This window comes from Drosophila miranda, assembly GCF_003369915.1.
Source record: "Drosophila miranda strain MSH22 chromosome Y unlocalized genomic scaffold, D.miranda_PacBio2.1 Contig_Y1_pilon, whole genome shotgun sequence".
In the NCBI taxonomy this organism is placed as follows: Eukaryota; Metazoa; Arthropoda; class Insecta; order Diptera; family Drosophilidae; genus Drosophila; species Drosophila miranda.
This window is the reverse complement of record NW_022881603.1, coordinates 37,140,500-37,156,741: the sequence shown is the minus strand read 5'-3', so window position 1 is coordinate 37,156,741 and position 16,242 is coordinate 37,140,500. Positions and strand designations below refer to the sequence as shown.

General features: G+C 37.8%; 1 long non-coding RNA gene across 1 annotated transcript; it reads right to left on the bottom strand.

The window, feature by feature from the left end:
* Positions 1 to 235: 235 nt before the first annotated feature.
* LOC117191178 lies at positions 236 to 449 on the bottom strand. Its single transcript, XR_004473963.1, has 2 exons — positions 418 to 449; positions 236 to 326 (listed from the first exon to the last, which is right to left on the bottom strand). It is a non-coding gene; the product is annotated as an uncharacterized LOC117191178 (long non-coding RNA).
* Between the last annotated feature and the right edge of the window lie 15,793 nt (positions 450 to 16,242).

Here is a 16,242-nt window from a genome sequence, read left to right as displayed (position 1 = left end):
TATCAGATTGCTGAATCTGGATCAGATCAGATCATTTTTATAGCCAAAAGGAACAAATCAATTTGCCCTGGCTACGCAGCGCCCGACGTCACGCTCAGACTGATTTTCTGTCTCTCTCGCACGCACTCTTTGTCGTGTCGTTCAATATTAGCGGCTTCTGCCGGAGGAGAGCCATACTGACTTAGTATCGGGTATAACTGTAGAGTTGCGGTGTCCGCTGCAACTCACAACGTTCCCCCTCGTTTTTTTTTTTTTTTTTTGCTTTTAAATCATCTTAAGGATGATCGGAATTTTGATCGTAGCACTGTAGCCACATTGATCAGATACTGGTGATGTAGTTTGGCGAGTTTGACAGGTCGGTATATAAAAAAAAAGAGGAAAATTACTTAACTGTTTTAGAAAATAAACTGAAATTACTTTATAACATGATGAAGAAAAAAGGGGTCAAAAGTTTAAGTCAGCAGTTTTGATGAAGATTGCCAGCTCTCTGAGATGTAGCGGCTCTTTTTTTATAAATAATTCATGTAAATTAATATTTAAAGATTTTGAATTTCCTTCTGAGCCCGGCAAATCTTTGGCAATCGAAGATCAGGTGTTCGGCATATTCAGTTACATTGCACGTTTCGCAGATATTTGAGTCAATTGCTTTGATTCTGTGTAGGAAGACTTTGTCGTATGTGTGTGCCGTCATAAGTCTGTTAATGGTCTTGATGCTTTTAGCATTCCATTTAAGAGAAAAATGCCAGGGTTTACTGGGTATGTCTGGAAATATGTCTATGAGGCTGGATCCCTTCGTCCTACACTTCGTCCTGTAGTCCTCATTCCATTTGTAAACTAAAAAGTTCCTAATTTCTCTTTGAGCCTCCTTGTAGCTGTATTTTATATTTATTGTAAACCCCTCACTTGTAGCAGCCTTTGCTGCTATGTCAGTCTTTTCGTTGATGGCCACACCCTTGTGACCAGGGACCCATAGAATGTCAAGTTTCTGAATGTCTGATTGGTTAATTATGTTGTGAATATCATTCACTAGGTACGAGTCTGTATTCTTATTTTTAATTAAATTAATAGCTCCTAATCCATCACTTAAAATCAAAGCCTTTTTGTAATTATATTTAAGACATAGTTCGCAGGCCTTTTTAAGTCCTACGAGTTCGACACCTACTGAGGATAATCTGTTTTCTATTTTGTACTTGTGGATATTTCCACTAGGCCATTCTACTATTCCTATGCCACATGTACTTTCTGTAACTGAGGCATCTGTTGATAGAATGTTCCAGTCGTCCTTTCTGTACTTGTTCAGAATCTCATTAAATATAGTTTTTATTTCTTCATTCGAGTATTCTTCTTTACCCTTAGTTAAAAATTTATCTAATACATGGATTTTGTTACATGTGTTAACACTATCACATTCTTGAGTGTTTACAAAGATGGAATTAAATTCTCTTAAAGTTACACACGTACTCGTATCCGCTTTTGAGCGTATTAGCTCGTCAAACATTGTTGGATTGAACCTTTTAATTTTAAGCAGTTCTTTGGCTGTAAGCCATTTCGCCCTGAAAACAGGTGGCATTACACCAGCGAGGACAAAAATTTCGTGTTTGCTTGTGTCAGGTGGCACCCCAACACACCTTCTGAGTGATTTAGCTTGCGCTATTTCTATATCTTTACTTGTTCCAGATCCCATGTCTGAAAAACTTGTGATAGCATATTCTTGTTTTGTTCTAATAAAAGCTTTGAAGATGTTGGTACTTGTTTTAGGTTTTAGACCTGATTTGATAGTAGTCGCAAGCTGGAGGAGTCTGTTGCATTTTTATACCCGATACTCAAAATGAGTATTGGGGTATATTAGATTTGTGGTAAAAGTGGATGTGTGTAACGTCCAGAAGGAATCGTTTCCGACCCCATAAAGTATATATATTCTTGATCAGCATCAATAGCCGAGTCGATTGAGCCCTGTCTGTCTGTCCGTCCGTCCGTCTGTCCGTCTGTCCGTCCCCTTCAGCGCCTAGTGCTCAAAGACTATAAGAGCTAGAGCAACGATGTTTTGGATCCAGACTTCTGTGATATGTCACTGCTACAAAAATATTTCAAAACTTCGCCCCGCCCACTTCCGCCCCCACAAAGGACGATAGTCTGTGGCATCCACAATTTTAAAGATATGAGAAAACCAAAAACGTAGAGTTGTAGAGAATGACCATATCTTTAAGACTGCGGAATCTGAATTGGATCGTATTATTATTATAGCCAGCATCAAGAAAACAATTTCATTTTTTCTCGCCCTGTCTCTCTCTAACACACACGTAGCATAGGCGGCTTTGCTTAGAGTAAAACATTAGCGCCTAGATCTCAGAGACTATAAAAGCTAGAGCAACCAAATTTGGTATTCACACTCCTAATATATCTGACCGAGACGAGTTTGTTTCAAAATTTCGCCACACCCCTTACGCCCCCGCAAAGGACGAAAATGTGGGGATATTCAAAAATCTCAGAGACTATTAAGGCTAGAGTAACCAAATTTGGTATCCGCACTCCTGTTAGATCTTACTATAAAACGTGTATCTCAAAATTTCACCCCACCCCCTTCCGCCCACACAAAGGACGAAAATCTGTTGCATCCACAATATTGCACATTCGAGAAAACTAAAAACGCAGAATCATAGATAATGACCATATCTATCAGATTGCTGAATCTGGATCAGATCAGATCATTTTTATAGCCAATAGGAACAAATCAATTTGCAGTGGCCCGACGTCACGCTCAGACTGATTTTCTGTCTCTCTCGCACGCACTCTTTGTCGTGTCGTTTAATATTAGCGGCGTCTGCCGGAGGAGAGCCATACTGACTTAGTATCGGGTATAACCGTAGAGTTGCGGTGTCCGCAGCAACTCACAACGTTCCCCCTCGTTTTGTTTGTTCTTTAACCATTTTTACATGACTGACATTTGACATGTTTGCGCTAATCAGTCTGCCTAAGAAACGGATATCTTTTCGATTTGGTATAGGCACATTTCTAACAGAAATATTTACCGCTCTGACCTGTCTTTTTCCTACATTCATTGCTGCAGATTTGCTTGGATTGAAGCTAAAACCGAGATCCCCACATAGAAGGTTAAAGTCATTTAGTTTTTTATTAAGGTTTTCAACCGCTACAGTAAACTCTCTGTTGTGAGAGATTATAACGAAGTCATCTGCAAATTGCATCATATGAGTATTTCTATCACAGATCTGATGTAGTCTTTTTGTGTATACATTAAAAAGGAGGGGCGACAGACAAGAGCCCTGTGGGATTCCTCCCTCAACTACCTGAACAGCTTCCCCTATTTTCAGTAGTCTCATAGACATAAAACTGATGATCCAGTCAATGTATGTTTTAGGAAAACACTCATTTTCCATTAGTCTTTTTAAGAATTTCAGGTTGACACAATTGTAGGCATTGTTGAGGTCAACAACCACAAGAGTAACGTGTTCCTTGTTCTTTTTCTTTGCCGCTACCACATTGATGACATCATTTATGCACATCGCTGCAGACTTGTTTTTTTGGTATGCATAAGATCTGTAGAGTATAATCTTGTTATCTTGTATATGCTTTTCCAGCCTGGCTTTCACCATGCCATTTACTGTCTTGGCTAGAACCGAAATGAGGGATATGGGTCGAAAATGTTTTAAGTCAGTCAGATCCATTTTTTTTTTCGGTATTGGTACAATTCTGATAGATCTCCATTCGACTGGGAAATCGCACATAGCCACTCGACGGTTGTAAAAATGTACAAGTTCTGTCTTTATACTAGTGTTAAGAGCACTCAGCATTTCGTATGTGATGTGATCTATTCCTCCTGCCGTTTTTCTGTTTCTGACTAACACAGCCTCTAACTCTTCCAAGGAAAAGAAAGGATTTTCATTGTTCTTGGTTGAGTACATTTCTTTGTCTACATCCTTTGCTTCTGAGGTTATTTGTTCGTTAAGGAATTCCAGGTATGGCCCAGCTTTGTCAGGGTCGAAAATTTCTGGGGTGTCCTCTTGACAGTTTTTTAGATTTCTGAGGAATCTCCAGGCTTCTCTTGAGTTCGATTTTACATTTAACTCTGTTAACTTCCTGGCATAGCTAGTTCTTTTGGCAATTTTAACAGATTTTTTCCATTTAACCTTGAAGTTAACAGCAGAACAATAATTTTGAAAGGAGGGCTCTGAAGCTGCCTTCTTCTGCGACTCTGCAAACTCCTTGAATAATTTGGCTAAATTCTCGTCCCACCATAATTTTGGACATTTGTTTTTGATTTCATAAGTAGCTGCTTTTATTTCCTGTTGGATGTTCTTCGCTAAATTATCCATATCTTTGTCGGCCTCAAACTGGCTTAGCTTTTTCAGTAGCCTGTTTTTGGCAAGGAAAGTTTTGAGTTTGTGTTGATATCCTGCTGTTTCAAAGGTTATTGGGTGATGGTGGCTGCCTCCTAGGTAAAACTTTTCGCATTTCCAATTCTCTATATGAATACCCTTTGTGAAAGTTAAATCGAGTACAGACCCTGATGTTGAGTCGATGTGTCTTCTGAATGTGAGACTGTGGTCATTTGCTAGACTGTAGCCAGCATTTGACATAGCTTGCATGAGAAAAGTTCCCTTTCCACTGTTGGTTCTGTCTCCAGAAAAGGTATGTCTTGCGTTAAAATCTCCTGCAATTATGACTTTTCCGAATGCATCTAAATATTCAAGGAGATTGTTAATCGCTTGCTTGAAGGATGCAAGAGACAACAAAGGTTCAAAATATACTGAGGTGATAAGAAATTTATCTTTGTTGTTGATGGTTCTTGCTATAATTATATCTTGCTCTGTCTCATATATCAGTCTTTTAACTCTTAATTCTTTTTTGTAGGCAATCGCCACTCCTCCATAACCGTCCTCTCTATGTTTTTCTAACATATTGAAGTTAGCTAGTTTCCTAAAACGGAGATCGTGAGAGAAAACTTCAGCCAGAATGGCAAAGTCGAAGTTTTCATTGTTTAAGTAGAATACTAGGTCGTTTTTATTGGCTTTAATAGATTGAATGTTATGTTGTAAAAATTTCATATTTATTTAGATGTTTTAAAAAGGTTCGTTTCTCTCTGTTTGTTCATTTTTCTGTCTGCATTATGTTCCATATTGTAATCATTTGTACTGGTCACTTTTTTTGATGGATGTGACACATCATTTGAGTCGACTAAACGAGACAACATGTCAACCATCTGTTGAATAGTAAATTTGTTTTCTTTTAGTTCTTTGTTTTCAAAAAATGGTACGTGATTACTAGAATCGCTGGTATATGATTCTAAGTGATAGGGGGGTTTTTGTGTAGGAACCAAAGGTCTCTGCACTAACCTGCTCCCATAACTGTGTTTTTTTAAAACTTCATTTGCTTTAACGTTCTTGGTTTGAACATTTTCCTCATTTATGTCTAGTTTTGGATAGTTTTTTTCATAATTATCTAACAGCGAAAAATTTTGATGAATTGAGTAAGTGTTAGAAGTAATATTATCCATAATTTCATTCTCAGAAAAACCGAGGGGCACCCCTTTAATTACTCCATAGGATTCCACATAGTCTTTTGGTATAAATACCACTAAATTCATTTTTTTTAACTCCTCATTTAAAACTAAATCATTTGCTTCGCTGAAAACCTTAAAATAAATCTTGTATAGAGTGGCGCAAGATCTACGATTTCTTTAATTCCTTTGATTTTAAGGTGTCTTATTTTTTCAAAAAAGAATAAGCCATTTTTGGTGTTTTTGTTTTCGAAGATGGTACTGCTCTTAGTCGATACTAGTACAGCCGCATCACCGATGTGGCACTCACTATACAACACTGTTTCTCTTTCGATACCTACATTTGATGGGTTTATAATCGGATTAGTATTTATATTCAGTGTTTTAGTCATTTCAATATTTCCAGTAAAACCATTTATGGCATTTGTGTGAGAATTGTGAACGGTCACACCGTCAGAAGCCTCCACCATTTTGTTACTGTCATCGTCTATCAGCATTTTGTTATTTATGACTGTATTGGTGTTGTCGCTTTTTTGTTCCTTGCGCATCTTTTTTGCTGGGTACTTTTCGTTAGTCAAGCTGTCGAATATGTCCTCTTTCACACCTGAACACAAAGCACTGAAGTTTTTTGCTATTGTTTTTTGGGTTTGAATTTTGCCGCTTTTTGCCACCTGATCAGGGGGTTTCAATTTGGCAGACACCGAGTGACCGGCGTCCGCCATACTTGCTGGTTTAACTAGATTGCCAAAGACTTACCTCTCCTTTGGGAAATGAAAAGAGGAATAATTTATATATTGATGAAGATTTGTATGAAATAAACAATGATCCAATTTGTACAATCACTTTTAATTAAGCCTTTGTTGCTTGGAAAAAGTCACTTTTCAGACTGTTAAGAAAAAACACGACCGGTCTCGCTCGCTGATGAAAAGGAAGTGACCGAAAGCAATTTGATTCAGCTTGAATGCAAATAATACGTCAGTATATTTTCGGCATATTTTGAAATTTGTGACGTAGTTTCGGTATATTTCTGAGTGTCTGTTTACCATTGCACGTATGAAAATAAAAGTGAATAATAAAAGTAAGCAAAAATAAGCATTCAACTTTATCAAGTGTGTGTCAAGTGTCGAGAAAGAGAATACGTCTTTAGACAGCTGCGACAGAGCCTGGAATATGTATTAATAAATGCAGTAGACACCCCACGAAATTCGCCGAATAAATACAAGTGTGTGCGTGTGTTTATTGGGGTTAAAAAAACTAAAACAAACAACGTCACGGCAAGAGCATTGCCAGCAGCAAGAACACACGCCCTACTTTGTAAAATTAAATTCCTGTTAAAACCACATACATTCAATCGGTTTGAAACGCCAAGGTTTACCCCGATTCTGCCCCATGGAAGGCCAATGCTTAATTGCTTTTGTCCTACCTGCTTTTCCGTGAATTTACGATGTCATCGGTTAAGTTAGCTAAATAAATGCTGCTGGCAACGCTGCGCTTGCTCGCTCACGCACGCACACACTCCCCTCTCTGTCGGTGTCGGTTCGCCGCTGCCGCCACCGCCTGTCAATTCTCGCTCTGCCTGCCTTGTCGGTTGTCGGTGTATTTTTAATCGCTTTTCTCGCCCAAGAATATTAAAGAAAGGAGAGGAGAACTACACACAACGCGCAATCAAATATATGAGTTATTGTTTATACAGTCAAGGAAAAAAGTCAACATACAGCACCGATTTTTCAATATTTCGGGTTTTCGCAATGAAAATTAAAAAAGTTGGTATGCCATTATTTAGGACACTTAAAGTTATTATTATTTCAGAAAAAAAACTTAAACAAAAATTATGTATATTAAAGTTACAACGAAAAAACATAAAATGTTCACGGAAAAAAGTGTACATACAGCCTCTATGCTTTTGTATTATAGTCTCAAAGTCATCTTAATATTAATACTTTTTATACTTTTAATATTTGGTTGGTCCACCATTGGCATCTATTACAGCCTGTAGTCGTCGGGGCATCGATGCCACCAAATTTTCGGTTGTTGTGGGCGGAACTTTGGCCCAAGCTCGAATGAGGGCGGTTTTGAGGCTTTCCCGACTACTGATGTTATACTTCCGTACCAATCTTTCTAAAATGTCCCAAAGATGTTCGATTGGGTTAAGTTCTGGAGATTGGGGTGGTGAACTAAGCTGTCTTGGGGCATAATACAGCAACCAATCACGCACAACATGTGCGGTGTGCTTTGGATCGTTGTCCTGTTGGAAGATCCAACTGCTTCCCATGCTCAATGTAATTATTTAGGAGTTAAAAAAAAATGGAGGGACGCTTCTTAAGAATGGCGCCTTTTCAGCGTGCCATACCGATGAAAAAACGAACTTAGCCCACTTAAGCCCCTTTATTTAAACTGCATAACAACTCTAGTTAGACCGCGGAAAATAATACTAATAATAATAATATTTACCTCTTTTTTACCTGGCAAGGAAACTTTTTTTGATAGATTGGGGACTTGGAATTTGTTTAACAATTTAATCTGGTATTTTGTATGCAGTTTTTTTTAAAAGTAGTGCTTTTTTTACACAATAATTTTTAGCGGTATATTTTTCAAAATTTTCACTTTGAAAACTCGTGAAAATTCTAAACAAATCCAATAAGAATGACTAGCAAAAGTTGGCTACTATTTTATAAAAATAATCTATCAATCGGATAAACTTCATGTTCAGCTATAAAGTCCTAGCAAGCTAATAATATCAAATCACAGAACGATTAGCCTATTGTATGCCAAAGGGGTATTTTAATATTGCACCGAAAATAGTGAAAATCGTGGATATAGTGGGTTTTTTTTTGTGAGTAAAAGAAGGGATAGGAGGTATCTACAATGACTGTTTAAATAGAGGGGTCTTAAGTGGGTATATGTGGCATATTTCAGAACGTATATTTGATCGCCAAGTCACTTAGTACACTAATTTTCTTGCCACAATGTCTGGTTCACACACCTTGCAAAATATAAAAATACTTTCCATAGTATTTTCCAGTATATTAAGGTTATGCACTCACCCTCTTAGCCAATGCCCCAATGTAGAAGTCGTGTAAAAATGCAATTTAGAGCCACATCGATTATTAATGCGGGAAATCATCGAAATCTTGATCACTTGCCATCAAAATCTCAATGTTTTCAAAAATATAAAAAAAAGGAATTTAAAAATATGCATAACGGGGGTTTTTCACACTGGCGCTTCCATGGGGCTTATATGGAAAAGAACGGGCCAACAATTTTGAAAAGTACACATATACCCCTTTATAAAAATGATTTTAATATGTAGCAAATGGGTAGTTACCATGTAAAGAAATAAACTTAGTGGAAATTGTTGACATTTTTTATTGAAACCTTATTTTATAAACAATGCCAATAAAGATGGTACTTAAAATTAGCCACTTTTATATAAAATTGATTAGATTATCGGTTAAAAATATGTGTTCAGTGCTGATAGTCGTTGCTAGCTAGTATTCAACCGAAAGCAATTTTTTTTTTTTTTTTTTGTACCCGATACTTAAATTGAGTATTGGGGTATATTAGATTTGTGGTAAAAGTGGATGTGTGTAACGTCCAGAAGGAATCGTTTCCGACCCCATAAAGTATATATATTCTTGATTAGCATCAATAGCCGAGTCGATTGAGCGATGTCTGTCTGTCCGTCTGTCCGTCCGTCCGTCTGTCCGTCTGTCCGTCCCTATTAGCGCCTAGTGCTCAAAGACTATAAGAGCTAGAGCAACGATGTTTTGGATCCAGACTTCTGTGATATGTCACTGCTACAAAAATATTTCAAAACTTCGCCCCGCCCACTTCCGCCCCCACAAAGGACGAAAATCTGTGGCATCGACAATTTTAAAGATACGAGAAAACCAAAAAACGCAGAATCGTAGAGAATGACCATATCTTTTAGACTGCAGAATTTGAATAAGATCGTATTATTATTATAGCCAGCATCAAGAAAACAATTTCATTTTTTCTCGCCCTGTCTCTCTCTAACACACACGTAGCATAGCCGGCTTTGCTTAGAGTAAAACATTAGCGCCTAGATCGACTATAAAAGCTAGAGCAACCAAATTTCGTATCCACACTCCTTACATATCGGACCGAGACGAGTTTATTTCAAAATTTCGCCACACCCCCTTCCGCCCCCGCAAAGGATGAAAATCTGGGGATATTCAAAAATCTCAGAGACTATTAAGGCTAGAGTAACCAAACTTGGTATCCGCACTCCTGTTAGATCTCACTTTAAAACGTATATCTCAAAATTTCGCCCCACCCCCTTCCGCCCACACAAAGGACGAAAATCTGTTGCATCCACAATATTGAGGATACGAGAAAACTAAAAACGCAGAATCATAGATAATGATCATATCTATCAGATTGCTGAATCTGGATCAGATCAGATCATTTTTATAGCCAAAAGGAACAAATCAATTTGCCCTGGCTACGCAGCGCCCGACGTCACGCTCAGACTGATTTTCTGTCTCTCTCGCACGCACTCTTTGTCGTGTCGTTCAATATTAGCGGCTTCTGCCGGAGGAGAGCCATACTGACTTAGTATCGGGTATAACTGTAGAGTTGCGGTGTCCGCTGCAACTCACAACGTTCCCCCTCTTTTTTTTTTTTTTTTTTGCTTTTAAATCATCTTAAGGATGATCGGAATTTTTAGCGTAGCACTGTAGCCACATTGATCAGATACTGGTGATGTAGTTTGGCGAGTTTGACAGGTCGGTATATAAAAAAAAAGAGGAAAATTACTTAACTGTTTTAGAAAATAAACTGAAATTACTTTATAACATGATGAAGAAAAAAGGGGTCAAAAGTTTAAGTCAGCAGTTTTGATGAAGATTGCCAGCTCTCTGAGATGTAGCGGCTCTTTTTTTATTAATAATTGATGTAAATTAATATTTAAAGATTTTGAATTTCCTTCTGAGCCCGGCAAATCTTTGGCAATCGAAGATCAGGTGTTCGGCATATTCAGTTACATTGCACGTTTCGCAGATATTTGAGTCAATTGCTTTGATTCTGTGTAGGAAGACTTTGTCGTATGTGTGTGCCGTCATAAGTCTGTTAATGGTCTTGATGCTTTTAGCATTCCATTTAAGAGAAAAATGCCAGGGTTTACTGGGTATGTCTGGAAATATGTCTATGAGGCTGGATCCCTTCGTCCTACACTTCGTCCTGTAGTCCTCATTCCATTTGTAAACTAAAAAGTTCCTAATTTCTCTTTGAGCCTCCTTGTAGCTGTATTTTATATTTATTGTAAACCCCTCACTTGTAGCAGCCTTTGCTGCTATGTCAGTCTTTTCGTTGATGGCCACACCCTTGTGACCAGGGACCCATAGAATGTCAAGTTTCTGAATGTCTGATTGGTTAATTATGTTGTGAATATCATTCACTAGGTACGAGTCTGTATTCTTATTTTTAATTAAATTAATAGCTCCTAATCCATCACTTAAAATCAAAGCCTTTTTGTAATTATATTTAAGACATAGTTCGCAGGCCTTTTTAAGTCCTACGAGTTCGACACCTACTGAGGATAATCTGTTTTCTATTTTGTACTTGTGGATATTTCCACTAGGCCATTCTACTATTCCTATGCCACATGTACTTTCTGTAACTGAGGCATCTGTTGATAGAATGTTCCAGTCGTCCTTTCTGTACTTGTTCAGAATCTCATTAAATATAGTTTTTATTTCTTCATTCGAGTATTCTTCTTTACCCTTAGTTAAAAATTTATCTAATACATGGATTTTGTTACATGTATCACATTCTTGAGTGTTTACAAAGATGGAATTAAATTCTCTTAAAGTACGTGTGTAACTCGTATCCGCTTTTGAGCGTATTAGCTCGTCAAACATTGTTGGATTGAACCTTTTAATTTTAAGCAGTTCTTTGGCTGTAAGCCATTTCGCCCTGAAAACAGGTGGCATTACACCAGCGAGGACAAAAATTTCGTGTTTGCTTGTGTCAGGTGGCACCCCAACACACCTTCTGAGTGATTTAGCTTGCGCTATTTCTATATCTTTACTTGTTCCAGATCCCATGTCTGAAAAACTTGTGATAGCATATTCTTGTTTTGTTCTAATAAAAGCTTTGAAGATGTTGGTACTTGTTTTAGGTTTTAGACCTGATTTGATAGTAGTCGCAAGCTGGAGGAGTCTGTTGCATTTTTATACCCGATACTCAAAATGAGTATTGGGGTATATTAGATTTGTGGTAAAAGTGGATGTGTGTAACGTCCAGAAGGAATCGTTTCCGACCCCATAAAGTATATATATTCTTGATCAGCATCAATAGCCGAGTCGATTGAGCCCTGTCTGTCTGTCCGTCCGTCCGTCTGTCCGTCCCCTTCAGCGCCTAGTGCTCAAAGACTATAAGAGCTAGAGCAACGATGTTTTGGATCCAGACTTCTGTGATATGTCACTGCTACAAAAATATTTCAAAACTTCGCCCCGCCCACTTCCGCCCCCACAAAGGACGATAGTCTGTGGCATCCACAATTTTAAAGATATGAGAAAACCAAAAACGTAGAGTTGTAGAGAATGACCATATCTTTAAGACTGCGGAATCTGAATTGGATCGTATTATTATTATAGCCAGCATCAAGAAAACAATTTCATTTTTTCTCGCCCTGTCTCTCTCTAACACACACGTAGCATAGGCGGCTTTGCTTAGAGTAAAACATTAGCGCCTAGATCTCAGAGACTATAAAAGCTAGAGCAACCAAATTTGGTATTCACACTCCTAATATATCTGACCGAGACGAGTTTGTTTCAAAATTTCGCCACACCCCCTTCCGCCCCCGCAAAGGACGAAAATCTGGGGATATTCAAAAATCTCAGAGACTATTAAGGCTAGAGTAACCAAATTTGGTATCCGCACTCCTGTTAGATCTTACTATAAAACGTGTATCTCAAAATTTCACCCCACCCCCTTCCGCCCACACAAAGGACGAAAATCTGTTGCATCCACAATATTGCACATTCGAGAAAACTAAAAACGCAGAATCATAGATAATGACCATATCTATCAGATTGCTGAATCTGGATCAGATCAGATCATTTTTATAGCCAATAGGAACAAATCAATTTGCAGTGGCCCGACGTCACGCTCAGACTGATTTTCTGTCTCTCTCGCACGCACTCTTTGTCGTGTCGTTTAATATTAGCGGCGTCTGCCGGAGGAGAGCCATACTGACTTAGTATCGGGTATAACCGTAGAGTTGCGGTGTCCGCAGCAACTCACAACGTTCCCCCTCGTTTTGTTTGTTCTTTAACCATTTTTACATGACTGACATTTGACATGTTTGCGCTAATCAGTCTGCCTAAGAAACGGATATCTTTTCGATTTGGTATAGGCACATTTCTAACAGAAATATTTACCGCTCTGACCTGTCTTTTTCCTACATTCATTGCTGCAGATTTGCTTGGATTGAAGCTAAAACCGAGATCACCACATAGAAGGTTAAAGTCATTTAGTTTTTTATTAAGGTTTTCAACCGCTACAGTAAACTCTCTGTTGTGAGAGATTATAACGAAGTCATCTGCAAATTGCATCATATGAGTATTTCTATCACAGATCTGATGTAGTCTTTTTGTGTATACATTAAAAAGGAGGGGCGACAGACAAGAGCCCTGTGGGATTCCTCCCTGAACTACCTGAACAGCTTCCCCTATTTTCAGTAGTCTCATAGACATAAAACTGATGATCCAGTCAATGTATGTTTTAGGAAAACACTCATTTTCCATTAGTCTTTTTAAGAATTTCAGGTTGACACAATTGTAGGCATTGTTGAGGTCAACAACCACAAGAGTAACGTGTTCCTTGTTCTTTTTCTTTGCCGCTACCACATTGATGACATCATTTATGCACATCGCTGCAGACTTGTTTTTTTGGTATGCATAAGATCTGTAGAGTATAATCTTGTTATCTTGTATATGCTTTTCCAGCCTGGCTTTCACCATGCCATTTACTGTCTTGGCTAGAACCGAAATGAGGGATATGGGTCGAAAATGTTTTAAGTCAGTCAGATCCATTTTTTTTTTCGGTATTGGTACAATTCTGATAGATCTCCATTCGACTGGGAAATCGCACATAGCCACTCGACGGTTGTAAAAATGTACAAGTTCTGTCTTTATACTAGTGTTAAGAGCACTCAGCATTTCGTATGTGATGTGATCTATTCCTCCTGCCGTTTTTCTGTTTCTGACTAACACAGCCTCTAACTCTTCCAAGGAAAAGAAAGGATTTTCATTGTTCTTGGTTGAGTACATTTCTTTGTCTACATCCTTTGCTTCTGAGGTTATTTGTTCGTTAAGGAATTCCAGGTATGGCCCAGCTTTGTCAGGGTCGAAAATTTCTGGGGTGTCCTCTTGACAGTTTTTTAGATTTCTGAGGAATCTCCAGGCTTCTCTTGAGTTCGATTTTACATTTAACTCTGTTAACTTCCTGGCATAGCTAGTTCTTTTGGCAATTTTAACAGATTTTTTCCATTTAACCTTGAAGTTAACAGCAGAACAATAATTTTGAAAGGAGGGCTCTGAAGCTGCCTTCTTCTGCGACTCTGCAAACTCCTTGAATAATTTGGCTAAATTCTCGTCCCACCATAATTTTGGACATTTGTTTTTGATTTCATAAGTAGCTGCTTTTATTTCCTGTTGGATGTTCTTCGCTAAATTATCCATATCTTTGTCGGCCTCAAACTGGCTTAGCTTTTTCAGTAGCCTGTTTTTGGCAAGGAAAGTTTTGAGTTTGTGTTGATATCCTGCTGTTTCAAAGGTTATTGGGTGATGGTGGCTGCCTCCTAGGTAAAACTTTTCGCATCTCCAATTCTCTATATGAATCCCCTTTGTGAAAGTTAAATCGAGTACAGACCCTGATGTTGAGTCGATGTGTCTTCTGAATGTGAGACTGTGGTCATTTGCTAGACTGTAGCCAGCATTTGACATAGCTTGCATGAGAAAAGTTCCCTTTCCACTGTTGGTTTTGTCTCCAGAAAAGGTATGTCTTGCGTTAAAATCTCCTGCAATTATGACTTTTCCGAATGCATCTAAATATTCAAGGAGATTGTTAATCGCTTGCTTGAAGGATGCAAGAGACAACAAAGGTTCAAAATATACTGAGGTGATAAGAAATTTATCTTTGTTGTTGATGGTTCTTGCTATAATTATATCTTGCTCTGTCTCATATATCAGTCTTTTAACTCTTAATTCTTTTTTGTAGGCAATCGCCACTCCTCCATAACCGTCCTCTCTATGTTTTTCTAACATATTGAAGTTAGCTAGTTTCCTAAAACGGAGATCGTGAGAGAAAACTTCAGCCAGAATGGCAAAGTCGAAGTTTTCATTGTTTAAGTAGAATACTAGGTCGTTTTTATTGGCTTTAATAGATTGAATGTTATGTTGTAAAAATTTCATATTTATTTAGATGTTTTAAAAAGGTTCGTTTCTCTCTGTTTGTTCATTTTTCTGTCTGCATTATGTTCCATATTGTAATCATTTGTACTGGTCACTTTTTTTGATGGATGTGACACATCATTTGAGTCGACTAAAGGAGACAACATGTCAACCATCTGTTGAATAGTAAATTTGTTTTCTTTTAGTTCTTTGTTTTCAAAAAATGGTACGTGATTACTAGAATCGCTGGTATATGATTCTAAGTGATAGGGGGGTTTTTGTGTAGGAACCAAAGGTCTCTGCACTAACCTGCTCCCATAACTGTGTTTTTTTAAAACTTCATTTGCTTTAACGTTTTTGGTTTGAACATTTTCCTCATTTATGTCTAGTTTTGGATAGTTTTTTTCATAATTATCTAACAGCGAAAAATTTTGATGGATTGAGTAAGTGTTTGAAGTAATATTATCCATAATTTCATTCTCAGAAAAACCGAGGGGCACCCCTTTAATTACTCCATAGGATTCCACATAGTCTTTTGGTATAAATACCACTAAATTCATTTTTTTTAACTCCTCATTTAAAACTAAATCATTTGCTTCGCTGAAAACCTTAAAATAAATCTTGTATAGAGTGGCGCAAGATCTACGATTTCTTTAATTCCTTTGATTTTAAGGTGTCTTATTTTTTCAAAAAAGAATAAGCCATTTTTGGTGTTTTTGTTTTCGAAGATGGTACTGCTCTTAGTCGATACTAGTACAGCCGCATCACCGATGTGGCACTCACTATACAACACTGTTTCTCTTTCGATGCCTACATTTGATGGGTTTATAATCGGGTTATTATTTTTATTCAGTGTTTTAGTCATTTCAGTATTTCCAGTAAAACCATTTATGACATTTGTGTGAGAATTGTGAACGGTCACACCGTCAGAAGCCTCCACCATTTTGTTACTGTCATCGTCTATCAGAATTTTGTTATTTATGACTGTATTGGTGTTGTCGCTTTTTTGTTCCTTGCGCATCTTTTTTGCTGGGTACTTTTCGTTAGTCAAGCTGTCGAATATGTCCTATTTCACACCTGAACACAAAGCACTGAAGTTTTTTGCTATTGTTTTTTGGGTTTGAATTTTGCCGCTTTTTGCCACCTGATCAGGGGGTTTCAATTTGGCAGACACCGAGTGACCGGCGTCCGCCATACTTGCTGGTTTAACTAGATTGCCAAAGACTTACCTCTCCTTTGGGAAATGAAAAGAGGAATAATTTATATATTGATGAAGATTTCTATGAAATTAACAATGATCCAATTTGT